Below are 13,347 nucleotides of genomic sequence, written 5' to 3' on the forward strand. Positions count from 1 at the left end.
TGAAAAACTCTGAGACATAATGGTATGAATTTTATTATTAAGAGTATTTAAATTTTACATTCCTCTATAAAACAGACCACTTAATTAGCCCATTAATGCAGTATTTAATATAAGAATGGAATAATATATATATACCATTAGAAACTTTCAACCTTGAAACCTGAAAGAAATTAAACATTCGGGTAAACATGAATAAAAACCTGAGCATAAAAGCTGCTGACTAGTCCTCCTGAAAGTTAAAAGAATGATGTAGCTGGAAAAATAACTAAATAATTCGTTTCCTTAATGCGGCTGCGGCTCCTTCACGCTATAATTAAAAAAATTTATAAAGACATAAAATTAGATTACAATGACTTTCCGATATGCCAGTGGAAGAATAATGTATTTATATTCCCCCCACCCCATAATGTAAACGACAGGTTATTATGACAATGAGAACTACAGAATAATAAATATATAACTTTCAGTATGCTTTCGTTGGAGAGGTGTTGGTGTTGATTAGAAAACATTTAGATTATGTGTGGGATCTAAGTTAGAAAACATACTTATATATATGTGTGTATATATATATATACATATATATATATAATATATATATATATATATATGTATATGTATGTATATGATACATACATACATATATATATAACCATGTATATGATTGTGTTTATTTTCATGTACAAAGAAAGAGAGAAGAGAGAACAGTTAAGTCAACCAAGATACGCTAGAGGAAAATTTCATTTCAGCAAATTCTCAATTCATGATTTAGCCTACCTTAATACATCATTTTTGTTTTTAGTCATGTAGGAAAGTAAATGATTTGATCGATATTATTTTTAGTCTTTGTTTTAAGGTAAGGAGACCCTAAAATCCTAAGGAAAAAGGCCTTCAAGCCCCGCGCTGCCAGTAGGGGGGTGTCCTGGAAATCTATGATAATCTCTCCTGCTACAAGAGCCAATTTATTCACTGCGGTTTCTCCCAAAGAAGGGAGGATTACGTACCTTGTTGCTCTGAGTAACCGAGTTACCTTCAGCCAGGGGAAAATTACCCCGGCAAATTGCTGCACCGCGAAGCATTCAATGGCTTCTTTAGTGGCTGAGGAAATTCTAGGGAAAGTGTGCTAACGAGCTGACGGTTTCTTGATAAACGTCTGTTTTTATTTGGGGCACTGCATGCATTGCGAAGAGATCAGAATAATAGAAACACCCCAGCATATATGTTTTTCCTATGTACTCTGGAATACAAGGAGTAGGACAAATATATACATATAAAACTAAAATATACCTTCATTCACAAAGGTAGAATCCCAAGTAATTTCCCAATACTTTTAGACTATTGCCATAACCCTGTGTATAAAATGTGATTCAGTTTCATAGTTACGAAACTTTCACGGTATCCAGCGCAAAATTAGTATGTAATGAGCAAAACAGTAATCGTCCAGGAGAATACCCTTAACCGGAATGCCTTTAAACACTAGAACAAGTATACATGGGAACATGAAGGAATGCTAAACCACTGACAACATTCCATTTCGAAACTATAAAAAGGTTTTGTACGAAAATACCGATTCCATACACCATACAGAGATCTGGGGATCAGCAAAGTAAGTTAGGGGAATTGGCATTCTTGGTGGCCAAGAAAACAATCGAGACACAGGTGCAGCAGGTGAAACCCAAAGAGAATAAAGGACAACAGCACAATCAGGTTTCAATCAAGGAAAACGAGAACTAAGAAATGACAAGAGAACTAAAATTAAAGTATTTAGAAGAGCGTTTTAATGTTCATGATGACTGAGATTTACAAACATTTAATAAAATGGCAAATGGCAATTAAATGTAAATAATGGTCTCATTTACAAAGAATTATACTTGTGAATATTTCTTCAAACGAAAGAAATCAACTCAAGGAGAAAAACAAAGATGGTAAGTGATAATCGTCGATAGAATATTCTAATGCACTTTAATATGAACAAATATTTTCATGTCGACAAATAAATGAAGAGACTAAAAATTTTTTTTAAATATTTGTAATAATTTCGTCGTCATTTTCAACTAAGAATTACCAACCGTTCATTTATATTCAGTAATTCCCATCTACAATATCGTTTAAGGAGACAATCCTAAACAAAATTTTTCAGTGACTAAAACAACAATTAAATAACGGATTGAAAATTAAGTAGACTGAGAAGGGAAGGTGACATTTAACGGACTAATTATTGCTGTATCACAATGTGAGCCCTGGTTACCTGCCGGGGAGAAAGCAACGGAGAAAACAACCAAAAAGTATCATTCAAGTGATAAGTCGTGACACAAAAATATATTACCGAAACTAAATTCGAAAAATTATAATTTCCTTAGCATGATAGTTCATAACATACTTTGATTAGCCTATAGGGTATATAACGGTACTTTATTATAAATAAAGATACTTTATTATATTATATATAACGATAAAAATACTTTATTTTATATATAAAGATTAAAGATTCCATGCCATTTATCAAAAGGAATAATTTGTTAGGAAGGAACGAATTCCAACGAAACTAAAGATCCTAAAAACAGGAGTCGACTTATCTGCAGTATTTCAAGCGCTTGAAGTGAAAGACAAACCAAATGGAACTTAATTTCACACTTTACTGTTAGCGAAGATCAATTCAGAGGAAACGATGAATTTTCTTAGCTAATTACGCACTCTAACAAATCACGATTTCAAAATATGACATGTAGTAATGATGAAAACGATTTCAATTTACCGTAAGGACCAAAATGTCGCGGAATTCCGGAGAGCGAGAAGGATACGTTTATGCATGACAAATCAAACAATTCTACGATCATCCAAAAGAATGCAGAAGATTAACTGTACATGCAAGAGGCAGTTTATTACCGTAAATACGAGGCAACAACGCAGACACAATTATTAATATGATTTATTCTTGAATACAAAGTGCAATGCAACGGAATTTGTGATAAAATCCTGCAATAGATAAAAATTTACAATGTGATAGCTGGGCATTTTAGGAAAAACTGTCAAGGCACGTGTCAAAAATGATTAAAATCAAAATTCCTCTACTATTCGACGTACCACTGGGCGAATGGAGAGAGAGAGAGAGAGAGAGAGAGAGAGAGAGAGAGAGAGAGAGAGAGAGAGAGAGTCTCTCTCTCTCTCAGCTTCGTTAAGAGCAGAAGTAGTTGGGAGACAGTCCCTCGGGCACGGGTTGGACATTCCAGCTGACCCTGTCGGATCGTTTGCCAAGGGTACAGGGATGTTGCTCAGGTGTAGGATATTCTTGCATTTCATATGAATGGGAGGAACTAAAGTGGATTTCCAGAAAACTATCTCAGATTGATTTCTTGGCCCTCTCAGAAAATTCAGCAAGGCTGTTCGAGTAAAAGATGGCGATCAGATATTTTCAGTGATTTTCTCATAACGACATATCCAAAGTATGACATAAAGTCTCAGTAAGGTCAAATAAATCCCCTGGCACGCTTCTTACAGGTGCCATAGGAATATCTGGACCAGTTCCTTTAAGAACACAGGGGGGAGACAAATTTCTGCCTCCACCATAGCCAAGGTGACCATAAAGAAATATTGTTTTCCAAGGCATTTCTTCAATGGCGTCAGACGCTGCCGGAACAAAAACGGCTATCAAAAACCCACCCATCCAGGGAATTAAGGCTGGGAGTCCCGATATACAAGGAAATTGGGAATTCAAAATGCTTCTTATGATACGCAATGCTTCCGTCAAATAATTTCAGTTGGTCGAGACTCAATGCAGTCCCTGAAATATCCCGGGGATCTGAATACCCGACGGCATGCTCCTGTTAATGTCGGATTACTACATAAACTCGGCAGATTCACTTTGACCAGCGAAAGGGACAGGGTCCCTGATTTTCAAAATCTGTCACAGGAAGGAAGCCCGCCATCTTTATTTCCTAAGTTTCTGATTTTCGCAACTGTCGGTGAATTTTCCAATGCGATGGCCAATTATCGACAAGTCATCAACGAAGTCCACGAGTAATACAAGCGGTACTAGAATGCACAAGACTGATATATCATTATCCAATAGCATAATTTAATAAATGAGCAAATGCGTTAGTAAATAATAGGAACAAGAAGGAATATAGAATTTGGGCCAAAGGCCAAGCGCTGGTACCTATGAGTTCATATAGCCTTGAAAGGGAAATTGACAATAAGAAGGTTTGAAAGGTGTAACAGGAGGAAAACATCGCAATTGCACTATTAAACAAGTGCTAGGAGAGGGTAGGTAGCTAGATGGAAGAGAGAGAATATGAATGGAGGTACAGTAAAAGAAATGAAAGGGGGTTGCAGCTAGTGGCCGAAGGGACGCTGCAAAGAACCTTAGTTAATGCCTACTGTGCACCACGTGAGGCGCACTGACGGCATTAATTTTAATGTTCCGTATGATTAAACAAGACTCTGTGGTCTCATTTATGTAAAGTTCGCAAAATGGCCACAAAGGATCATTTGGCCAAAAACAATGGCACCAGCTGTGCTGCATAACAAAACTCACATCATCCACCTCTTTTGCACTCATCAATAAATGAGCTGTAGTAATTGACGCCAATTATCATACCGATACTTAAAAATGTATCAGACAGTATATGGCAATCTAAAAGCGAATTGCTTTATTTCTCAACCCCTCTGCAAGAGTACACAGTCCGAGATTGTGAACAGACACATCTGCATGCTCTGTGACCCGAGACATTTGTCAACCGTCGTATGAAAGGTACAAGTTTCTGCCTCGCCCCCTTCAAAAAAGTGGCCACCTTATCTGCTACTTGATTACTCTGGTTCAGTCCCAACTTTCCAACAGTGAGTTATTGTATCAAAGTGCACTGAGACCCATTATCCGAGAATGCGTTTTTGGTCAAATTGTTTTCCCCGTTATGCAATAGGACAGAGACGTTTGACAAAGCAACGTGGTAGAAGACAATTTCATCCTCAATGCAATGCAGTTGCCATGCTGTGAGAACTGGTGTTTGACATACACTTGCCCTGATTCTCTGGAACTGGCAAGAGATCTCACGGGGGGTACCCCGAAAACAGTAGCATGTCGTTCATACCAGCTGCATTCAGTAATACCTTCAAGCAAAGGAATAAGTGGTGGCGGCCATCAAAGTGGTTGCATGGGAACTGTCCTACGCAATCTGTTGAGCAATAACTTGTCCAGAGGTATGCAAAAAAAAGGTTCTATTCCTTTTCAGCGAAGTTAATCTTCAGCGAAGTCATGTTGAACGAAGTCATTTTGAACGCAGCCATTTTGAACGAAACATTAAGAGCAAATGATAATTTTAGCGAAGGCTGGTTTTAAGCGATTACCATGAATGGTTATTAGCTTCATTGGCCGTTATGTTTTTCAAATCACCTATTCAAAGATATTAGAAGCATTCCCAGTTAACAACTTGAATGGCCGTCGAAGTTTTTCAATTCACTTCTTTTTTTCTTCTTCTTACTTGGAAATTTCAAACCAATTATTCAGTTCTTAGTAGTATTCGAAGCTAACCCATCATGGATATTATAGCTTCCAATCATGGTAAAAACAAAATAGCTGTTACTGGTTTCATTTATAGAAATGATAAAGCTACTCAAACGACAATTAGCCTACATGTCGTTGTGAAGTGAATGGTTGCAAAGGACGGTTAAGTACCACACTGGAATACGAAAGGGATAGAAATTGCACTGAGAAAGGAGAAAACTCGCATGCTCCCGATCCTGTTAAAGTCGGCGAAGAAAGGGTTAAAGAAAAAGTGCAAAGCTGCTGAAACAACACATGATCCACCAAGACGCATACTCCAAGATGCCATTGCTGGTCTACCAAACGAACTTGCAGCAAAGATTGGATCAGGGGCAAAATTGAATCGTACCGTAATCAGGAGGCGAAGAGCTATGGGGAACTACCCTCCACCCACTCAATCAGATGCATCCATCGTTAACCTGGAGGTATTTTCCCGAAGTCTGTAGTAGTGTAAACAGGCTCCGCCCCCTAGCGTATCACCAACAACGATTGCATAAATAACCTTTGAAAACGCACCTGTAGCGCACTTGTAGCTGTTTGAACGAAGGGTGCTTTATAAGCAATTACTGCAAATATAAAAGATATGGACTTATGCCTTTAAGTTTCCTCCCTTCTTAAAAAGGAATATGGTGTAATAAGTTTAGGTGAATGGTAACACTACACCTGGCCAGTGTTGTCTATAATTCCATCTCACAAAGTCGAGATAATGAATTCCATCTCACAAAGTCGAGATAATGAATCTGAGTGCATAACGTTTTTACGTCATATTTAGCTAAGACATATAGCCTACATACTTGTATGTTGTATGACTTTTTAATATTTGTGAATACTAATAAGACAACGTAACCTATTGGCATTACGTTTAAGGTATATTCACTGATTACAGCACCCGTTTTTATTACATCCTCATGAAAATGCGTCTGCCGTCTGGGCTAAATGTTCATGGTATGACCTGCCCATGCTCACTTTTTAGTCCTAACCTTCATTAGAATGTCTTCAAATTATAGTTCCCCAACTACTCTCGGCAGAAAATCCTGTCTCCCTCAAGACAGAGACACTCATGATGCTCCGCGTCTTTGAGGAGACAGATGACTGTACTTCATAATTGTTTAGTGGGCACCAGTCACCATATTGCTATAAATAAAATAACACTATCAATAACACCTAATAAATATGTAACTAAGCTATTTTTGTTTTCCTTAAGATACTTTTTTTTCATTTACTGTCAACTCAAGCACGCCTGCAGCCTCATCTAGGCAAAGATACATTAAAAATCAGGTACTATGTTTCCTTTTATGATGACTAGTTACAATAATAATTATACAATGAAAAATATGTCTATATTACAAAACTTCCTCAGTCAGAGAGAGAGAGAGAGAGAGAGAGAGAGAGAGAGAGAGAGAGGGAGGGGGAGAGAGAGAGAGTCAGACGATCAGAGAGAGTCAGACAATCAGAGAGAGAGAGAGAGAGAGAGAGACAAGAGAGAGAGAGAGAGAGACAAGTCAGACAATCAGAGAAAGAGAGAGACGACACACACACAGAACTGCACTAAGTTTCATGCTTGTAATCAATGTTAAGGGCTTGTGATCCGATTTTTCGACTGGTGATCAGCGACCAGTACCATGGAACTTGGCACTGGCCACTTTGCTCTTAACATTATGGGCCAGGTTATGAGGACATTTGGGCCTTCATGTGAGTTGACGGCCGAGGGGGCAGAGCCTGTTTATACTAGTACAGACTTCAGAAAAATGCATCCCGGAATCCCTGCGATCTACTTTCATGGGCGATAATTTCACTCTCCACGACAGCGGTATAAGTGATGAGGGAACGGTTATAATTTCCGGCATTAATGAAAGTCAATCGTCACTGGTTAGCTGACGGAACATTCAAAACAGCTCCAAGTTTTTTTTTTTTTTTTTTTACAAATTCTTACAGTGCATTACCTTACTCACGAATAAATGTGAAGAAAGTTACACAGTAGTATTCAACAAATTGAAATTACTAGAGCCTTTGCTAGACCCTATCTCCGTTTTGATAGACTTCGAAATTGCTTCAAGAAATGCAATAACACGCGCATAGCATAGCAGGTCCTTTCTTCCATTTAGGACAGAGAGTTATGGAGAAAGATTACCAACGTGGGACTAAGAGAAAAATATATTAACGAAGAAAATGTTCGAACGTTAATCAAAATGATGACTTGCACAACAATTCTCCCTATAGATGATGATGTCATAACAAGGTTTCAAGCCGTACGTGATATGGAAAATTATGATGAAGATCTTCACATCATTTTCGATTATTTCGAAGATAATTATATTGGCCGTCCAATGGCAAACAACCGTAGAAGAAGACCTAGATTTTAGTTATCTATGTGGAACGTTTTTAGCAAGTTTCAGTTGGATCTCCGGCGAACAAATAATGCCGTAGAAGGGTGGCACACTGCTTCCAAGGCAGTCTATCTTGTAGTCGCCCGACAGTTTGGCTCTTAATAGAGGCTTTAAGAAGGGAAGAGAGCCTACAAAGGCCGAAATATTTGGGAATAACTTCAGAAGAACCCTCACAAGAAAAGAGGAAATACGAGAACTTAGAAAGAAGAATTAAAAGCATTGTTGAAACAAGAGATTTAGAAATTACTGATTATCTGAGACACCTTGCCTACAATATTACATTTTGAATGGTTATTCTTTCTAGAATTTATGGTCTTTGTTTCTAAAAATTTTTTTCATTTAAAACGTTTTTAACCTATTGTTCTTTTTACAGCAAAAAAAGGTATATTTCTAGCATACTTCTATTTGTATCAACTCTTTCTAGTATAGTTTTATTTCTATCACTTCACTCAAAATGTCTTAAAAAAAGTTAGAGGTTCGCTAAAACTGACATCGCTCAATAGGAATCGCTTAAAATGCCATAACTGATTATATGATCAAAATGACTTCGCTCAATTTGAACTTCGTTTAACTTGACCTCGCTCAAACGACTGGACACGAAAGCAAAGATTCATTGTATTCATTTGTTCCTTTGCTGCCTCATTTGTGGCATAAGTAGAATAATTAAAGGGCTCTTTGTAGCTGCAGGAACTTGAGCATGAGTCTGGCAAGGAGGTGGCCATGTTGTGAGGTGGGAGACATTAGAAAATTAAATTCTTTGCTGCTGAATCGTGTTAGGCTATTTATGCTAAACATAATAGAGGAAACGTGATGACTGTTTAAAACGTTGTAGAAAGTAAAAGAAGTTAATCGAATATGCAGAGGATTATAAAAATCGTCCGAAGATTCAAATGAGCTTAAGGAATTTGAGTATTCTGGGTTCGGCTGCATCACAGTCATGATTTTAAGCAAACATTCGATTGAAATTAATGTATCAAAAGAATTTGTGATGATGTTAATTAAAGCATAATTACATACCTGAAGGCCACCAGCTTCGTTCTGATTAATTGCAGAGAAGCTTAACAAAAAAATCGATTTAGAGTCAAAATTAAAATTTGTGCCATACACAAATAGATATTAGATATCAAATGTTTGGCAATGTGGGTGGCTTACCGTTTCTTACAGGTCAATCCACAGACTAAATTACTAACCCATCAGTTCTTCAAAATTCTGGATATGTTGGGAGAATTCCTGGGTCTCTGAATGAGATATGACTAATACCCTTTCTGGTTTACCAAAGAGGATGAGAATCTGCTGTCTCATCAGATGAATTAGTATTCCTCCTGAGCTATTCACGTCTATTTCAATGCAATCGCAAACTCATTTCCACAGGTCCCACTTCAAACGCGACATAACATACTCCCTCATTTTCGGAATAATGGAATCATTCAGTTGACTGAAAATCACTGAAAACAGGTTCACTCAATGCATGTCCCATTCAGCATCTGCGATATCTTTTGGAATTTTATCAGTGAATATGATTAGTCCCTTGGTATTATTAAGGTTAGGGTTTCTCACTAAAGACTTCTCAGGTTAATTCGAGAAACTAAATTCTATGCCAAAACTGAGTAATTGCTCACCTATGTAAATATGTTTTTTTCACGTATAATAATAAACTTGCAAGATCTGTTTTATGTATTATCTTTATGCACTATTGCACATTAACACGCCCATAAAACTCATAAATGATATAACTGATTTAACTTTTCTTTTGGGGTATAACAAATAAAAGCATAAAATTTTGCTCGCAATGTTAACAAAAAGAACCTAAAACACAGACGTCGCGTGTCTGAGCCTCCCCTAAAAGAAAATGGGATTTTTTTAGGAGATTTCGTTTCACAAAGGATTAATTAGGAAATGGACTCAACAGGGCAAAGTGGTTTACTAATCGTTGTGAACTGATGCGTGAACAGGGATGAAAAGGCGTTGGTTTTTTAAAAGACTTTTCTTTTCAACTTTTATTTTTGTTTTTATGACTGATATGTTCATTAAATCTCTGTAATGATTTTTCTGAAAAAAATGACCACATTACGTTTTGTTAAGAACAGTAATCAAATAATCGACTATCAACGCGAGGTATCTAAGATTTCAAAGGCATGAGTTTTTATAATACAAAATCATTGCAATTTTTTTTTTTTATTTTACTGTGTAAAGACATACCTTTAAGCCATCAATAAAACCGATGAATTATTCAGAAATAGCAGTAAACTGGAGTTGTAGATTTAAATTCAGGCCAAAGGCCAAGCGCTGGGACCTATGAGGTCATTCAGCGCTGAAAATAATGCTGAAACAATTATTAGGAGAGGGTGGAAAGTATGAAGGATATGAATGGAGGTTACGTAAAAGAAATGAAAGAGGTTGCAGTAAGGGGCCGAGTGGACGATGCAAAGATCCTTAAGTGATGTCTACAGTGCACCGCGTCAGGCACACTAACCGCACTATCCCCCTGCCGGGGAAATGGCAGTAAAGGAATACAAAAAGAAAAAGAGCAGGCATATTCTTAATTGACTTTTCGAGAAATTAATTTTGAAGTCTTAATCAAGACAAATAAGTTCTCGTTAAAACTTCGTCGCTCAAGGTATCTGAAGTCGAGTGAACGGATAAGCCTTTTCACTTCATTAATCCAGCTTAGGCTAATTGAAGTTGCGTATTTGCCCTAAAACTACACTTCTAAAATACAGAGAATTTGCCTGCCTCTCTCTCTCTCTCTCTCTCTCTCTCTCTCTCTCTCTCTCTCTCTCTCTCTCTCTCATAGCTCTTCGTTGGATGAGTCGGTAGAGCTGCGGACTGTCACTCGACGGGCCGGAGTTCAATTCCCCGGCCGGCTGATGAAGAGTTAGAGGAATTAATTTCTGGTGATAGAAATTCATTTCTCGCTGTAATGTGGTTCGGATTCCACAAAAAGGTCCCGTTGCTAAGTAACCAATTGGTTCTCAGCCACGTAAAATTCTAATCCTTCGGGCCAGCCCTAGGAGAGCTGTTAATCAGCTCAGTGGTCTGGTAAAACTAAGGTATACTTAACTTCTCTCCACATACAACACTCAGATTAAAACTAATGTTTTAATGGTTTTAATGATCTACTTTGCCTTCCAAAAACATTCTTGTTGATATTAACGATATAAAGCAACAGCGTTTTCTAATATCATCAACGAAGGCCTTATATTATGGACACAATAATGGAAAAACTCCATTTGCGTATTCTAGCAAAATCTACACCATGAGAACACGCAGCTCTCTCTCTCTCTCTCTCTCTCTCTCTCTCTCTCTCTCTCTCTCTTTTACGTACATATATATACACTCAGATTGAAATTACAGTTCTAATGACTTATTTTATATTCCTACTAACATTCATGTTGTTTTTAAAAATATAGGCTATATAGCAATAGTTTCTTAGGATGACGATCGCTCAAAAACGAAGGCCTTAAATGGACAGAAAAAAGGCAAGCAGACTTGAGCCTTTCCATCCGTCGAGCTACAACTGCTTTCTCTCCTTTTCTCTTCCTCTCGATTAGAAAGCCCTAGAGTGTATATCTGAGAGGTAACTCACGGGCAATTTGCGAAAGAACTTAATGGTTGATTCCCTGGCAAGAAGTAACTTAGCGACAAGTGGTGAGAGGCCTGCCCGTGACATTTCCAAGAATAATTCAGAGCTGATATAAATGGACCAGGCCAGGAAATGACGTGGAGGAAATGAGTCGTTTGCAGAGGCCAATGGTCGCCAGCCTGAAACTGAGGTACGATTATAAACTGAGAGTTTATAATCCTGAAACTGAGGCACGATTAGTTCATAATCCTGAAACCGGGGTATTATTATAAACTGAGAGTTTATAATCCTGAAGCTAGGGTACTATTATAAACAAAGGGTTTATAATCCTGAAACTGAGTTGCGGTTATAAACTGAGAGTTTAGCCTATAATCCTGAAACTGAGGTACAATTATAAACTAAGGGCTTATATTATAATCCTGAAACTGAGGTACGATTATAGCCTAAACTGATAGTTTATAATCCTAAAACTGAGGCACGATTAGTTTATACTCCTGAAACTGATGTATGATTATAAAGTAAGAGTTTATAGCCTAATCCTGAAGCTGAGGTACGATTATAAACTAAGGGTTTATAATCCTGAAGCTGAGATACAATTATAAACTGAGAGTTTATAATCTTGAAGCTGAGGGTATATAATCCTGAAACAGAGGTATGATTGCAAACTAAGAGTTTATAATCCTGAAACTGAGGTACAATTATAAACTGAGAGTTTATAATCTTAAAACTGAGATACGATTATAAACTGAGAGTTTATAATCATGAAACTAGGTACGGTTACAAACTGTTAGTTAATAATCCTGAAACTGAGGTAAGATTATAAACTGAAGGTTTATATTCCTGAAACTGAGGTAAAATTACAAACAGAGTTTATAACCCTGAAACTGAGGTAACATTATAAACTGAGAGTTTATAATCCTGAAACTGAGGTACGACTATAAACTGAGAATTTATAATCCTGAAAATGAGGTAAGTTTATGGACTGAGAGTTTATAATCCTGAAACTGAAGTCCAATTATAAACAGAGTTTACAATCCTGAAACTGAGGCACGATTATAAACAGAGGGTTTATAATCCTGACACTGAGGTAAGGTTATAAACTGAGGTATGATTATAAACTGAGAGTTTATAATCCTGAAACTGAGTTAAGGTTATAAACTGAGAATTTATAATCCTGAACCTGAGGTAAGATTATAAACTGAGGGTTTATAGTCATGAACTCGAGGCACAATTATAATCTGAGAGTTTTAACCCTGAAAGTGAGGTAAAATTATAAACTGTGAGTTTATAATCCTGAAACCGACGTATGATTATAAACTAAGAGTTTATAATCCTGAAACTGAGGTAAGATTGTAAACTGAGGGTTTATAATCCTGAAACTGAGGTACGATTATATACTGAGGGTTTATAATCCTGAAACTGATGTATGATTATAAACTAAGTGTTTATAATCTTGAAACTGAGGTACGATTATAAACTGAGGGTTTATAACCCTGGAAATGTGGTAAAATTATAAACTAAGAGTTAATAATCCTGAAACTGAGGTAAAATTATAAACTGAGAGTATATCATCTTGAAATTGAGGTACGATTATAAGCTGATCCTAGGCGAAAGGGTCTCGATTTACAGAATACGAAAATAAAACTGCTTTCTTTTCATAAGGTGAGGAACGAGGTATTCAAAACTCTGAGCATTAGTTAAGAATAACTTGAGGGAAATTAAATATTGGTTAGAAGTATATGAATACCAATCGCCGTAAATTCACATGGTCTACGGACCTCATATGTTCAGCATGTCATTCATCATAGATTTTTAAACTAACAGACTTGGATGGAAGAAAT

General features: G+C 36.9%; 1 protein-coding gene across 1 annotated transcript in view; it reads right to left on the minus strand.

The window, feature by feature from the left end:
- The window catches only part of LOC136837027 (Kv channel-interacting protein 1-like), a 923,431-nt gene that overhangs the window by 763,375 nt on the left and 146,709 nt on the right, over positions 1-13,347 (minus strand). The gene's annotated exons all lie outside the window — the stretch shown is intronic.

This window comes from Macrobrachium rosenbergii, chromosome 57 (assembly GCF_040412425.1).
Source record: "Macrobrachium rosenbergii isolate ZJJX-2024 chromosome 57, ASM4041242v1, whole genome shotgun sequence".
In the NCBI taxonomy this organism is placed as follows: domain Eukaryota; kingdom Metazoa; phylum Arthropoda; class Malacostraca; order Decapoda; family Palaemonidae; genus Macrobrachium; species Macrobrachium rosenbergii.